The sequence below is a fragment of the Callorhinus ursinus genome, unplaced genomic scaffold, assembly GCF_003265705.2.
Source record: "Callorhinus ursinus isolate GAN/ISIS: 27379988/994484 unplaced genomic scaffold, GSC_fseal_2.0 scaffold3, whole genome shotgun sequence".
NCBI lineage: Eukaryota > Metazoa > Chordata > Mammalia > Carnivora > Otariidae > Callorhinus > Callorhinus ursinus.
This window is the reverse complement of record NW_027397065.1, coordinates 1,628,791-1,643,562: the sequence shown is the minus strand read 5'-3', so window position 1 is coordinate 1,643,562 and position 14,772 is coordinate 1,628,791. Positions and strand designations below refer to the sequence as shown.

Below are 14,772 nucleotides of genomic sequence, written 5' to 3'. Positions count from 1 at the left end.
TTGTGCTTTCCCAAATGCTTTTTCTGCATTTATAGAAATGATCATATGGTTTTTATCCTTTCTCTTGTTGATATGATGTATCATGTTGATTGATTTGTGAATATTGAATCACCTTTGCATCCCAGGAATAAATCCCACTTGATCATGGTTAATGAATTTTTTAATGTGTTGTTAGATTTGGTTTGCTAATATTTTGCATCTATATTCATCAGAGATATTGGTCTCTTTTTTTGTAGTATCTTTATCTGGTTTTGATATCAGGGTAATGCCAGCCTCATAGAATTAATTTGGAAATTTTCCTTCCTCTTCTATTTTTTGGAATAGTTTGAGAAGAATAGGTATTAACTCTTTTAAATGTTTGGTAGAATTCACCTGGGAAGCTGTCTGGTCTTTTTATTTTGATTACTGATTCAATGTCATTGCTGGTAATCAGTCTGTTCAAATTTTCTATTTCTTACAGATTCAGTTTTGGGAGGTTGTTTCTAGGAATTTATTAATTTCTTCTAGGTTGTCCAATTTCTTGGTATATAATTTTTCACAATATTCTCTTATAATCCTTTGTATTTCTGATTTTGTTTATTTGAGCTCTCTTTTTTTTTTTAATGAGTCTAGCTAAAGGATTATCAATTTTGCTGATCTTTAATAAAAAACAGCTCTTGGTTTCATCGATCTGTTCTATTATTTTTTTCAGTTTATAGTTGATTTATTTCTGCAGCATTATGATTATGATTATTATTTTCTTCCTTCTACTGGTTTTGGGTTCTGTTTGTTCTTCTTTTTCTATTTCCCTTAGATGTAAAGTTAGGTTGATCATTTGAGATTTTTCTTGCTTCTTGAGGTAGGCCTGTATTGCTATAAACTTCTCTCTTAGAACCACTTTTGCTGCATCCCAAAGATTTTGGACCCTTGTGTTTTCATTTCCATTTGTCTCCATGGATTTTTAAATTTCCTCTTTGATTTCTTGGTTGACCCATTCATGTTTAGTAGCATGTTATTAAACCTCCATGTATTTGTGTTCTTTCCAGATTTTTTTTGTTCTCACTGATTTCTAGTTTAAAATATGTGGTTGGAGAAGATGCATGGTATGACTTCAATCTGTTTGAATTTGTTGAGACATTTTTTGTGGCCTAACATATTATCTATTCTGAAGAGTGTTCCATGTGCACTTATACAGAATGTATATTCTGCTGTTTCAGGATGGAACATTCTGAATATATCTGTTAGATCTATCTGTCCAATATGTCATTCAAAGCCACTGTTTCCTTGTTCATTTTTTGTTTGAGTGATCTATCCATTGATGTAAGCAGGGTGCTAAAGTTACTATTACTGTATCACTATCAATTACTTCTTTTATTTCTGTTATTAGCTGTTTTATGTATTTGGGTGCCCCATGTTGGTTGCATAAATATTTATAATTATTCTGTCTTCTTGTTGGATTGTTACCTTCATGATTGTGTAGTGTCCTTCTTTGTGTCTTGTTATACAGTCTTTGTTTTAAAGTCTATTTTGTTCAATATAAGTATTGCCACCCTGGATTTCTTTTCACTTCTATTTGCACAGTAAATGTTTTTCCATCTCTTCACTTTCGATCTGCATGTGTTTTTAGATGTGAAATAAATCTCTTGTAGGCAGCATATAGATGGCTCTTGCTTTTTTATCCATTCTGTCACCCTGTATCTTTTGATTGGAGCATTTAGACCATTTACATCCAAAGTAATTATTGATAAGTATGTTTACTTGTTTTATGGTTGTTTTTTAGTTCTTCTCTGTTCTTCTCTTGCTCTCCTCTCTCATGGTTTGCTGGCTTCCTTTAGTGATATATTTGGATTTCTTTCTCTTTATTTTTTGCATATTTATTACCGGTTTTTGATTTGTGGTTACTATTAGATTTATATAGCATCTTATGCCTAAAGCAGTCTCTATTAAGTTGATGGTCACTTAAAGTTAAATGAATTCTATAAGCATTAAATTTTTATATACCCCCTCCTTGTTTTAGGTATATGAAGTCAACTTCACATCCTTTTTTTGTATATCCCTTGACTGATTTTTTATAGATATACTTAATTTTACTACATTTGTGCTTCCTACTTTTCTTATTCCTATTATGGTCTTTCCCTTCCATGTACAGAGTCCCCTTTAACATTTCTTATAAGGCTGGTTTAGTGGTGATGAATTCCTTTAACTTCTTTTTGTCTGGGAAACTCTTTATCTCTATGTCTATTCTGAACAACAGCTTTGTTGGATAGAGTATTCTTGGTTGCAGTTGTCTTTTGGGTTTTGTTTTGTTTTGTTTTCCAGCACTTCGAATACATCATGCCACTTTCTTCTGTTCTGCAAAGTTTCTGCTGAAAAATCAGCTAGTGGCCTAATGGGGTTTCCCCTGTATGTAACTGTTTTCTTTCCTCTTGCTGCTTTAAAAATTCTCTCTTTATCATTACTTTTGCCATTTTAATTACTGTGTCTTGGTGTGGACCTCCTTGCATTGATTTTGTTGGGGGCTCTCTGTGAACCCTTGATGTGGATTTCTGTTTTCTTCCCCAGATTCAGGAATTTTTCAGCTATTATTTTTTCAAATAAATGTTCTGCTCCCTTTTCTCTGTATTCTCTTTCTGGGATCCCTAAAATGCAAATGTCATTATGCTTCATGGTATTGCTGAGTTCCCTAAGTCTATTTTCCTATTTTATTATTTTTTCTCTCTCCTGTTCAGCTTGATTCCTTTCCATTACTCTGTCCTCCAGGTCACTGATCCTTTCTTCTGCTTCCTCTAGTCTACTAATTACTCCCTCTTGTGCGTTTTTCCCCTCTAGTGTATTTTTAATTTTAGTTGTTGAGTTCTTAATCTTTGACTGGTTCTTTTTATGTTTCCCGTCTCTTTTTTTGAGGGTCATACAAAGGTCCTTCACTCTTTTCTTCAGTCCAGTGAGTACCTTTATGACCATTACCTTAAATTCCCTAAAAGGCATATAACTCATCTCCATTTCATTTAGCTCTCTTATGATTTTGTCCTATTCTTTCATTTGGGACATATTCCTCTGTCTCTTCATTTGTCTAACTCTCTGTCTGTTTCTATGTTTTAGGAAAGTCAGCTGCATTTCCTACTCTTGAATGTAGTGACCTTATGAAGTAGAGTCCCTATACTGCCCTGCAGTGTAATGTCCCCTGTTCATCAGGAACTGGCACTTCAGGGATGTCTTCTATGTGTGTTGTGTGCCCCCTACTATTGTGTCTAAGCCACTTTTGCCTTCAGCCCAGTCATCTGCAATGGCTCTCTTGGCCTGTTATGGGGAGGGTTTGGTCTCTGGGGTGTTAGTGGGCCAGTCTGGGGCCAAAATGAAATAAGTTGAGTCAGATTAGGCTTTTGCCAGAGCTTCAGTAGTGCTGAACTGCAGGGTGCTCTCCCTGTGTTGTCCCCGGAGAAGCTTTCATTGGTGGCTGCTGCCTGTAGTCAGACCTGATGTTTGCCCCTAGCCCACTGCTGGGGCATAGTTGGACCATTATGTGTGGTTATCCTCCCCTCTCCCCAAGGCAGAAGTCACTTTGGAGTGGCCACTATTAGGGCTGCTTACACACTGCCAGGCTTGTGGCACTGCTTTGGGTTGGCTCTAGCCAAGGGCATATTGGAGGAGGTGGGTCTGCAGGAGAATGCAGGGGTGGGGGTTATTTCATTTTATAAATAGCTATTCACTGTTATATATTGAGATTAACACATTGTTTCATGGACCTGTGTAATAGCTGTGAAATGGTTAACAAATAATTTAGAAAATTACTGTTCTAAAAAATAGAATAAGGCATGAGAGAGAATTGAGTAATTGTAATTCAGAAAAGAAATTAAGCTCCAATTTTTAAGAAGGCATTCCTGGAGACTGAGCTCTTTTTTTTCTTTTTTGAAATAATAATAATAATAAAAATCTATACCCATTCAAACCAGTTTCGTGTCAATTAAACAACTGAATTAGATTTATTGTGTGGTAAAATCAACCAATGGATTGTGCAGAAATCCTTGTTTGAACCAGATTTTAAAAATCTTTGTTAAAAACAAAAGTTGTTTTGCTCTATGTATAAGCATTCCTCTTCTCCTGCTGGCATACTGAAAGAATTTGCCATTTTCTCAGAGGGATAGAATCCAAATAAACAGAATGTAAATACTGGTGAACTTTCACCCTCCAAGACATTATTTCTTAAAGGACAATAATCAAATTTTTGCTCTGAAGTAAGGAAACAAATGTCTTCACATATGAGGAAACCTGATTTGTGAGAAAATTGCAAATGATTTTTATTTCATTTAAGGTAAGACTAAACCCAGAACAGAAATGAAAAGTAAGACTGTGATTTTGGCCTACAAGGCAAAGAAAGCATCTATTTTACAGATTGTGGTATAACTGAAAAAGATTTGTATAACAGTATGATGTCTTAATAAGAATTAGGTATAAAAACTTTCTAGTCCTTCTTGTTAACAAAAGAGACAATGAATGATTAAGCCTGACTCTGCATGTTTTTATTTTTGAAAAACTATTATATTTCTAATAAGTAATTACATTTTGAGGAATGGCATCTCAAGATTCTTCCATTTATATTCTTAGGGAAGATCTTGTCTACAACAATTGAAACATTAAAAAATGAGGGAAATAATCATGTGAAGGAGGGTCTACAACAATGGTGATGCTTCAGGGACCATGGGATTCTAGAGGACAGGAATACAGGAGAAGGTATGATCTCATATTCCTCAAAGACTCTCTCCTCTCTTCCATTCAGTTGTTTCTCTCTCTCCTGGTCCTTTCCCACTTCTAGGTTTTCTTGATAAACCAGAGAATTCTAAAAAAGGAGGAGAGGAGTAAGCCACACCTATGATGTCATCTAAGAGCCTCTTACTTGGAATATTCTCTTTAATTGGCCAAAAGGAGAAAATTTGAAACAAAATGGAAAAATAACAAAAACAAAAACACCCTTAAAGCCTGGAATCAATTCCATGATGAAAAAGCTCCCAAGGACTGGGTGAACCTATTTATTCTCATCAGTCAATTTATGAGATGTAGTTATGATCAATAAATATTTTTTAATAAATGATGTGATGGAAACAAAGATGGATAAGATATAATACTGGTGGAGGTATGGAATATAAACCCAAGCATAGCAAAGAAATATTTCGAGGCAGAAAGCAAACATTATGCTCCATGGAGGCAACACACAAATACAATGTCAATGTAATGCACAAATACTAGGGTATCCTATTTAATTCTCTTTTATATCTTAGGAAAATTCCCTGGGAACTATTAGAAAAATTACTGAGGGAAAATAATTTACCATAAGTTGGAAAAGAATGTGATTTATTTCATCCAGCTCCTTTTGTGATCTTTAAGTGTTCAGAGGTTAGCTGAAATGGCTCCCAGAAATAGGAAGAAAAGTTTTACTTAAGTCATCAAAGGAACATTATAGAAAGGCATGGGCTTCAGGGATTTGGCTGATGAAAAATTTCTTTGAAAGAAAACAAAAATTTAGATAGGATGGGAACAAGCTAGGCATGACAGTGGTGTTTTTCTAAAAACTAAATCTGAATTTACTGAAATATTTTCATAATAATAGGTTCTTTTTATCTTCTACCTAAATGTTAATGCCATTAATAATAACGCTAATATTTTTTGTCCTATGAAGTTAATAATTTATTTACTCTGATTTTTTTTTTATTTTGAAAGGTCTTGAAACACTTCTTTAATGCTTCATTTTTAAAAATATCTCCTAGAGTAAGATATGTTCACATTAAATTTCCAATTAGTATTTTTGCAGAAAAAAAATAAAAAATAAATTTTCCTCTTGTGCACATAATCACAGATCATATATATCTTGCCCTTCTTGCTGTTCTTTTAGGATATATTTGATACGGATGACTGTCACCTAATGCAAAAATATTACCTATGTACAGAAACTCTTATTTGTTTAAAGCAAAAATTAATCTTCCCAGTTTATTTAACATTTCCTTCTAAAAAACTAAAAATAAAACCTATAACCAGAAAACAAAAAGGGTAGAGAAGGAGCTGCAGAATAAATATGCCTCCTGTGGATGCTTCATTCCCTTTCCATTCAACCCCCAGAATGTGTCTCAGTTCACAGTGAATGAAAGATGCCCCATTTTTCTCTGTAATGTGGGATTCTCAGCACTTCCTGGAGAAGCCTCAGAAGTGATGATCTGAAATTCATATGAGTGATAATGCTACAAAACCTGTCTTGCCCAACAACCATCCCTCTCCCCAATCACATGATCCATAAAAAAACATCTGACAATTTGCTTTGGCTCACATTTATAAAAGCACTCAGTGAATTGACAGTTCACTTCTCTTGCCCACAAGCAAGCTTTTTAATGTTTTGTGTTCCAGTACAAAACTGTCCCTTCTCATTAGTGTTGGCATATGGCACATGTTTACAGTTAATACACCCTTCCCCATCTCCTGCCTTTAAGGAGCTTAGTTTTCTCCCACAGCAGGGAGGAAAAGGGTAAGCTGTTTTTAAGTGATAAAAAGCCATTGTTTCTCAAAAAAAGGTCTCTCTTCCCAGTATCATGATACATGGCTCAGAAAGATATTGCCATTGCGTATCTGCTCTCATTCAGGGCAAGACAGGGATGGACCCTAAGTATGATCAAATAGGTTTCTCATGGTTAGGCTGACAGGCAACTGAGGTGGGACAATAAACTTTATTAAAATGGACATATAGGTGGCCAATGTTCTTGAATTTACAATCAAGGTGAATATCTTGAAAGGAAGCCTAGAAGAGAGCTGTTCCCTCCACTCCAAGAATGGGAAACACAACCTTTTATTAGTATGGCTTATTTGAGGGTAACACTGCTATTTAGTTTCTCAACTGGGACACTTTTGGAGTGAAAAAGGTGCTATTAATAGTTACAGTGGGATAATAGAAGTAATCAGGACTGCCCCAGGAAAAACAGGATATATGCTCACCCTACTTACAAGTACATTAGCTCTTATGGTAATCCATTCATCCATCTGTAGATCATTTTCTACTATTTACAAAAGTCTTACATCTGTTTTCGTTCTTTTGTTCTTCAAGAAACTAAGTCTATTTTTGAGGCTCCTTTCACAGGGCAAAGGGGTTAACTTCATGCTATACAAATTTAAAGTTTGTTTTTGAGATTTTTAGGGCTGGAGAAAAGAAGCCTGTCCTCTACAGGATGATATACACAGCCCAGTACAGGAGTTGCAGGATATGTGGTCTTCTAATACACTTTGCTTTGCTCTCTGTTGAGAATTTAAAGAGCAAAACAAAAAACCTCCCTTTCTGAGCCATTTAATAACTTTGGCCAATTAGGAATGCACACTTTAGTAGTGTGGATACAGAAAAGGAGTGTGCTTGCTTCAAATCAAGTAAAACAGCAAAGCTTATCCAAACCTGGCTGACCAGGTTGACTATGTTGACGTGGCAGACTGCATGCTGATGAGATCTACTAGGCAAATATTACTCTAGGAAAAGTGCTCTGAGCATGTAGGGTGCTATATATGAACTTGAATGAGGAAATATTCCTAGAAATTTATTTTCAGACATGGAAGACTTTAGAAGTTTTCTAACACATATTTTATAGATGGGGAAATTTAAGTTCAGCAAAGTAAGCAGAGCCAAAACAAGGTTTCCTAGCTCCTTTTCCAGGGCCTATGAACCAAATCCATTGTGTTGCATGGCACCAAGAGCATGATTCAAATACACTACAGCAGCATGATTTAGAATGTATAGTAATGTATGGGGCGTGGTCTTCATCAAATTTTGGGCTGGGCTTAATATCAGAATTTTGATTACCCCATATTTGTCACTTAATAGTACTGACTTGGTCATTAGTTGTGGTTCCAGTTCTATTAACTACCAGGAAGAACTTTGGGAAAATCATTTCACAGTGTGGTTTCTTCCCCTGCAAGTTGTGAGGCTAAGCTAGATAAAGTTCTTTCAAAAGTTCTTTCATCTTGAATTCCCAGTTAATCAACTCTTCTCATTTTACCACCCTAATGTGTCATTTGAATAGTAATTATGGTATAAATCCCAAAGCTGTAAGAAATTAGCAGAGGCCAGACAAAATTTTCTACCATACCCTTACTTTTTCTTATGTTCCTTACTTTCCCTCCCAATCATTCTCTCTTCTTTCTCCTTATTCTCCATTCTTTGTTTCTATTTCTTCTTTCTGGTTTTTTTTTTGTAAATTTCCTCATCTTCCCATACAAAAAGTAAAAACAATATTAATATCAAAGAAACAAAAAAAGAAATCGAAAAGAAATACTCCTTTGATTACAATAAGTCTAATTTGCAGGATATGTGCGACTCTTCACAGGAAGAGTCGTAGAGGCATCATCCAACCAGATGCTCATCTCAGGAAGGTGACATAAGTTTATCATGACATTACTCAGGTCCTTGTAAATCTCACATACAGGGGAACAAAAACTTATCCATGCTTATCAGGAATGCACTGTCTCCCAGCAAATTGAGAGTCAAAAGTAGCAAATGAAAGCAAAGTCTGAGATATCCTTGAAGTCTTGAATGTTCTGCAGAGATCAAATTCAGACTTCACCTCTAAGAATCTGTCTGCTGTGAAAGGTAGAGAACAAAGCAGATAGTTGTGGATCCTAAACTTTATATATTTTAGTGACTGTTGAATTATCATGCAAAAAGGAAAGTAAACTACTTATTAATGCTTAAATACAGATTCACATAGAAAAGCAAGAAATGTCCTACATTGTAGATCTATTATTACAGCACGTGTCACAATAAAATGGAGAGGAAAAAGCAAAAGGAAATTTTAATGGTAGTGACTTGAAAAAAATAACAATTGTTTGTATTTTCTTGTCACTCTTTTCTCCCTTTTCCTGTAAATTCATATAACCTTTATTGATATTTTGTAACTGTATTTTTCCACCAGGAAACTATACAATCCTACGGTACACTTTCACTAAAGTGGGGTAACTAACTCTTGCAAAAATGTTGAACAGCAACTCGCTTAACACAGAGAGCTTCTTTAATATTTTATCCCCTAGAGTTAGGTTCTCAGCATTCAAGGCTTCTAAGACTATACAAAGAAACTCCTGTTTAGTCTCAGTGTAGGTCAAAAGATTTGGGTTTTGGAGAAAGGCAGGTTCTGTTAATTGTAGTTGCTGAGAGGAACAATATCTCTTGCTTTTCTCCGTTGGGTTTGAATGCATAGATTTCTCATTCTATGTTAAAAATATAATTTCCCCCTTTTAACTGTGCCTGGGATAGCTAAAATATATGGTAATGAAAAATCACTTTAGTCTTTCACTGGAAAAAAAATGAGTAGCATAAATTTAAAAAATGCTATTATCTCAAAATACCACAAACTCTCTATTTTTATCAACTCAATTAACCCTTTAAAAGAATGGAGCCATCATCTTGTCCATCAAGATTAAAAACTTGAAAAACTGCTAGAAATTATGATCAAGTGGAAACAGCATTAAATTCAACTTCAAACGTAAATTCTGATTAATCCTATGCAATGTACAAATCTCAACTGATTGACTGTGGTTGTAGGCAACAAACATAAAAATAGATAAATTGGACTACATCAAAATAAAAAACTGTACATCAAAGGACACATTCAATAGAAGGAAAAGGCAACCTATAGAGCAGAAATAAATATTGGTAAATCATATATCTGATAAGGGATTAATATTTGGAATATATAAAGAACTCCTATAACTCCACAAAAAATAAATAACCTAGGAAAATGGGCAAAGGACTTGAATAGACATTTCTCTACAGATGATATACAAATGGTCAACAAGCATATGAAAAGATGTTCAATACACTAATCACTAGGGAAATGCAAATTAAAACCACAACAAAATACCACTTCTCACTGATCAGGCTGGCTACTACCAGGAAAAGAAAACAAAACAGAAACTGTATTGAACTTTTGTATACTGTCGATGGGGATGTAAAATGGTGCAGCTGATATGGAACGCAGTATGGCAATTTCTCAAAAAGATAGAAATAAAATTAACAGATGATACAGCAATCCCACTTCTGTATATATGTCCAAAAGAATTGAAAGTAAGGACCTCAAACACTCATGTTCATAAAAGAATTATTACAATAGTCAAAAAGTGGAAGCAATCCAAGTGTCCATCAACAGATGGATGGATAAACAAAATGTGGTATGTACATACAATGGAATATCACTTAGCTTTAAAAAGGAAAGAGATTCTGACACATATTACAACATGGATGAACTTTGAGGACATCATGCTACATGAAATAAGTCAGTCACAAGAAGACAAATACTGTAGGATTCCACATATATGGGGCTATTTAGAGTAGTAAAATTCATAGAAACAGAGTAGAATGGTGCTTCTCAGGGACTAGGAGGAGGGGAAATGGGGAGTTGTTTAATGAGTACAGAGTTTCAGTTCTGTGAGACGAAAAAGTTCTAGAGATTGGTTGTACAACATGTGAAATATGCTTAACAATACTGAACTATATACTTAAAAATGGTTAAGATGATAAATTTTATGTTATGTGTATTTTACCACAATTTAAAAAAATTAGGACGATTAAAAAAAAAGAACTGTGATTGCAAACTATAGTCCTTCAGTCAAATACTAAGGACTTACTTTTTTTCTTTTTCTACGATATTTTAAATAGATTACTCATAGAAACATTTTTCTAGAAATTTTTCCTCAGGCAAGGGAAACAAAAAGTAAAAATAAACTTTTGGGACTACACCAAAATAAAAAGCTTTTGCAGAGTGGAGGAAGCCATCAACAAAACAATGCAGCAACCTACTGAATGGGAGATGATATTTATAAATGATATATCTGAGGGGCGCCCGGGTGGCTCAGTCAGTTAAGCATCTGACTCTTGATTTCGGCTCAGGTCATGGTCTCAGTGCCGTGAGACTGAGCCCCATGGCCAAGCTCCACACTCAGTGGGGAGCCTGCTTGAGATTCTCTCCCTTGCTTTCAGCCCCTCTCCCCATGCATGTGTTTTCTCTCTCTCTCTAAAACAAATAAATAAATCTTTAAAAAACCCACAAATGACATATCTGATAAATGGTTAATACCAAAAATATATAAAGAACTTATACAACTCAACACATACAAAAAACCAAATAATCCAATTAAAAATGGGCAGAGGACCTGAATAGACATTTTTTCCAAAGAAGACATGTAGATGGCCAACAGACACATGCAAAGATGCTCAACATCACTAATCATCAGGGAAATGCAAGTCAAAACCACAATGAGATATCACCTTATACCTGTCAGAACGGCAGGTATCAAAAAAAGAAGAAATAACAAGTGTTGGTGAGGATGTGGAGAAAAAAGGAACCCTCATCCTTTGGTGGGAATGCAAACTGGTGCAGCCACTGTGGAAAGTAGTATGGAGGTTCCACAGAAAAATTAACAGTAGAATTACCACATAATCCAAAGCCTTACTAGTGGACAAGCTACCCAAAGAATACGAAAACACTAATTCAAGAAGATACAGGCACCCCTCTATTTATTGCAGCATCATTTAAAACAGCCAAGATACAGAAGCAACCCAAGTGTCCATCCATAGATAAACGGATAAATAAGAGTGGTATATACATACAGTGGAATATTGCTCAGCCATAAAAAGGAATGAGATCTTGCCATTTGCAACAACATGGATAGACATGCTAAGTGAAATAAGTCATACAGAGAAAGACAAACACCATACGATTTCACTCGTGTAAAATTTAAGAAACAGATAAAAAAAAAAGAGAAACAGAAACAAACAGAAAAACAGACTCCTAAATACGGAGAACAAACTGGTGGTTGCCAGAAAAGATGTGGGTAGGGGGAAGAATAAAATAGATAAAGGGGATTAAGGGTACATTTACTGTGCTGAGCACTGAGTAATGTGTAAAATTATTAAATCATTTATACTGTACACCTGAAAGTAATATGATACCATCTGCTAATTATACTTCAATAAAAAAAGATTACAGACATTAACCATTCTAAAAAATAAGTAACCTCCCATAAGATATTATAGAATAAAATATGAACAAAGATAAAAGGTCAATGACAAAAATGCTAAACAGACTACCGTAGTCTACAGGACAATAATGAAAGCAAAGTTGGTGAATGAAGTAGAAAGACAACTCATCAATAGAAATGGTAATGAGCTACTTTCTGGAACATTAATATGTGATCTCAGCAAACAGAGTGTACAATACAATGTGGGCTCCTCTTATTTTCTTTCAGGTCTTTTATCATTAATATGAACATTCAACAAGTTTGTAAAATACTGGTGAGAAGAAATTCTTTTTATTCAGTATACCTGCCAACAGACATTTTAAATGATAGGAAATCCTTCAGGCAACTGGAACCCTCTTGGAAAATACTATTCACATTCTTTCTGTTGAAATCTCACCACAAATGCTAAAGGACTAAAACATATGTGAGGAATTTTCTAATGGCAAGTGAGTGGCCTGTTCTCTGCTGCTATGGTTCAGGGTCACCCTTGAATTTGAACAACCCCGGGCCATTAATACGGCTTCATTGCTGAGGCCGTGGTCCAAGAAAACTTGAGTGCTGGTGTATGCCCCACCATTCAGGAAACCAAGTGGAATCTCTACCTAGCTGTCTTCCAGAAGGCTGTTACTATAGATCCTGGAACCTGATCCCCTTTGCTTGAGACACCCCCAAATACCTCAAGGTTGGCTTAAATGCACCAATTCCTATTTTTCTTCTCCATAGGCGTTATAAATATCTACTTAAACATATAACTTTCTAAGGAAAATCAAATATGAGATAATTTTAAATTAATCTGCCTTGATATGCTTAACCAGCAAGATGGAATCTGACTTTTCCACTAATTTTGGAAATCTAGGACATGAACCCCAACTGCATACAGTAAAATAGTTCACCCAATGAACCTTTAAAAAGTTTTTTATTTGTTTAAATCTAGGGTTAAGAGCCTCAGTCAGACAGGCGGGAGACACTTTTGGAAGCAAAAGCACAATGGCTACCCAAGGAGAGCCCCAAGTCCAGTTCAAACTTGTATTGGTTGGCAATGGTGGTACTGGAAAAACTACGTTAGTGAAATGCCATCTGACTGGTGAATTTGAGAAGTATGTGGCCACCTTGGGTGTTGAGGTCCATCCCCTTGTGTTCCATACCAACAGAGGACCTATTAAGTTCAATGTATGGAGTACAGCTGGTCAGGAGAAATTTGGTGGGCTGAGGGATGGCTATTACATCCAAGCCCAGGATGCCATTATAATGTTGGATGTAACATCAAGGGTTATGTATAAGAATGTGCCTAACTGGCATAGAGAGCCGGTACGAGTATGGGAGAACATGCCCATGGTGCTGTGTGGCAACAAAGTGGACAGGAAAGGACAGGAAAGTTAAGGCAAAATCTATGGCCTTCCACTGAAAGAAGAACCTTTAGTACTATGACATATCTGCCAAAAGTAACTGCAACTTCCTGTGGCTTGCTAGAAAATTAACTGGAGACCCTAACTTGGAGTTTGTTGCCATGCCTGCTCTTGCCCCCCCCCCCCCCAGAGGTTGTCATGGACCTAGCTTTGGCAGCACAGTATGAGCACGATCTAGAACTTGCTGAGACAACTGCTCTCCTGGATGAGGATGATGACCTGCGAGAAAGTGTACCTGCAGCCCAGCATCAGAAGTCTGGTTTTCTAGGCCAGTATCCATGGTATCAGTGGTGCAAGGTGTTTGCCACTGATTATATAGCTGAGCACAACATGTGCTTCATCTTGGGGATGCTGAAGGAGATGAATGGGCTTCAGAGTGAATGTGGCAGTTTAAAAAGGACCTTCAGTTTTTTGGACCTGCATGTTTAGATGTTTTGGAACGCAGTTGTTTCCTTCCTGAGTTTCAGATGTAAGACTACTATAGCCACATCACTATATCCAGTGGTGAAATCTCATTTATCACTGTCATTCCCATTCCTTTTTGCTTAGAATCAGAATAAAGTTGTATTTCAAATATCTAAACATAAATAAATGAAGAAAAATAAAATAAATCTAGGGTTAGGAAAAGATGTGACTTCTCCCGTGTGTCTACCTTGACCCTCGTGGAGAGGGTTGGTCAGAGTTTAACCCACACTGGCTAGTGCTGGTCTCAGGACTGATAAGTGCCAAATAGACCTACTATGAGCCCAGATTCAAGGACAGCAGTGGCAGAGTCTCTGATTCCTAAGAGACTTTTAAATGTGGTTATCATTCTTTTTTTCATTCTTTTTCATTTGTATTTAAATGTTTAAAACATTACAATTTTAGAGGCCCAGTGAAAGTTCCAATTTAGTGCCATGTTTATGTATTTGTTAACGTACTTGTTCAAAATGTTATTTACATCTCAACCAAAGAAAAATACAATGGGGTTTTATGTTATTTGGTTAGAATTTCCTGAGTCTCTAAGGGAATTGGAATCAGGGTTGGCAGTTTAAACAATACATCCTGTATAAAAGTTATAGCACAATGAAGGCATCTATAGAGACTGAGTCCACACATCACAAAGGCTACAAATCTCTACCAGGAAGGTCAGCATGTCTGTACCCAAAGATCTTCAATGACCTTCCTGAAATATCTAGTTCTTTTCCTTTGAAGAAAATGCTTCACGAGGTAGAGATGTGCCAGTGTCTCATGCAATGTGTGAGTTGCTGTGGTAAGTGATCCCCTTTTTCCCTTATGGAACAAGTAATGCATTGTAACCCCTAACAGAAAACTCCAGCTGTCCCTTTACACGCCAGTCTTTTGGCAAAGGTTCAGA

The 14,772-nt window shown here is 35.9% G+C and overlaps 1 pseudogene; it reads left to right on the top strand.

Moving 5' to 3' along the window:
• Positions 1-12,982: 12,982 nt before the first annotated feature.
• Positions 12,983-13,844, top strand: LOC112819847 (GTP-binding nuclear protein Ran-like; annotated as a pseudogene).
• The last annotated feature ends 928 nt before the right edge of the window (positions 13,845-14,772 follow it).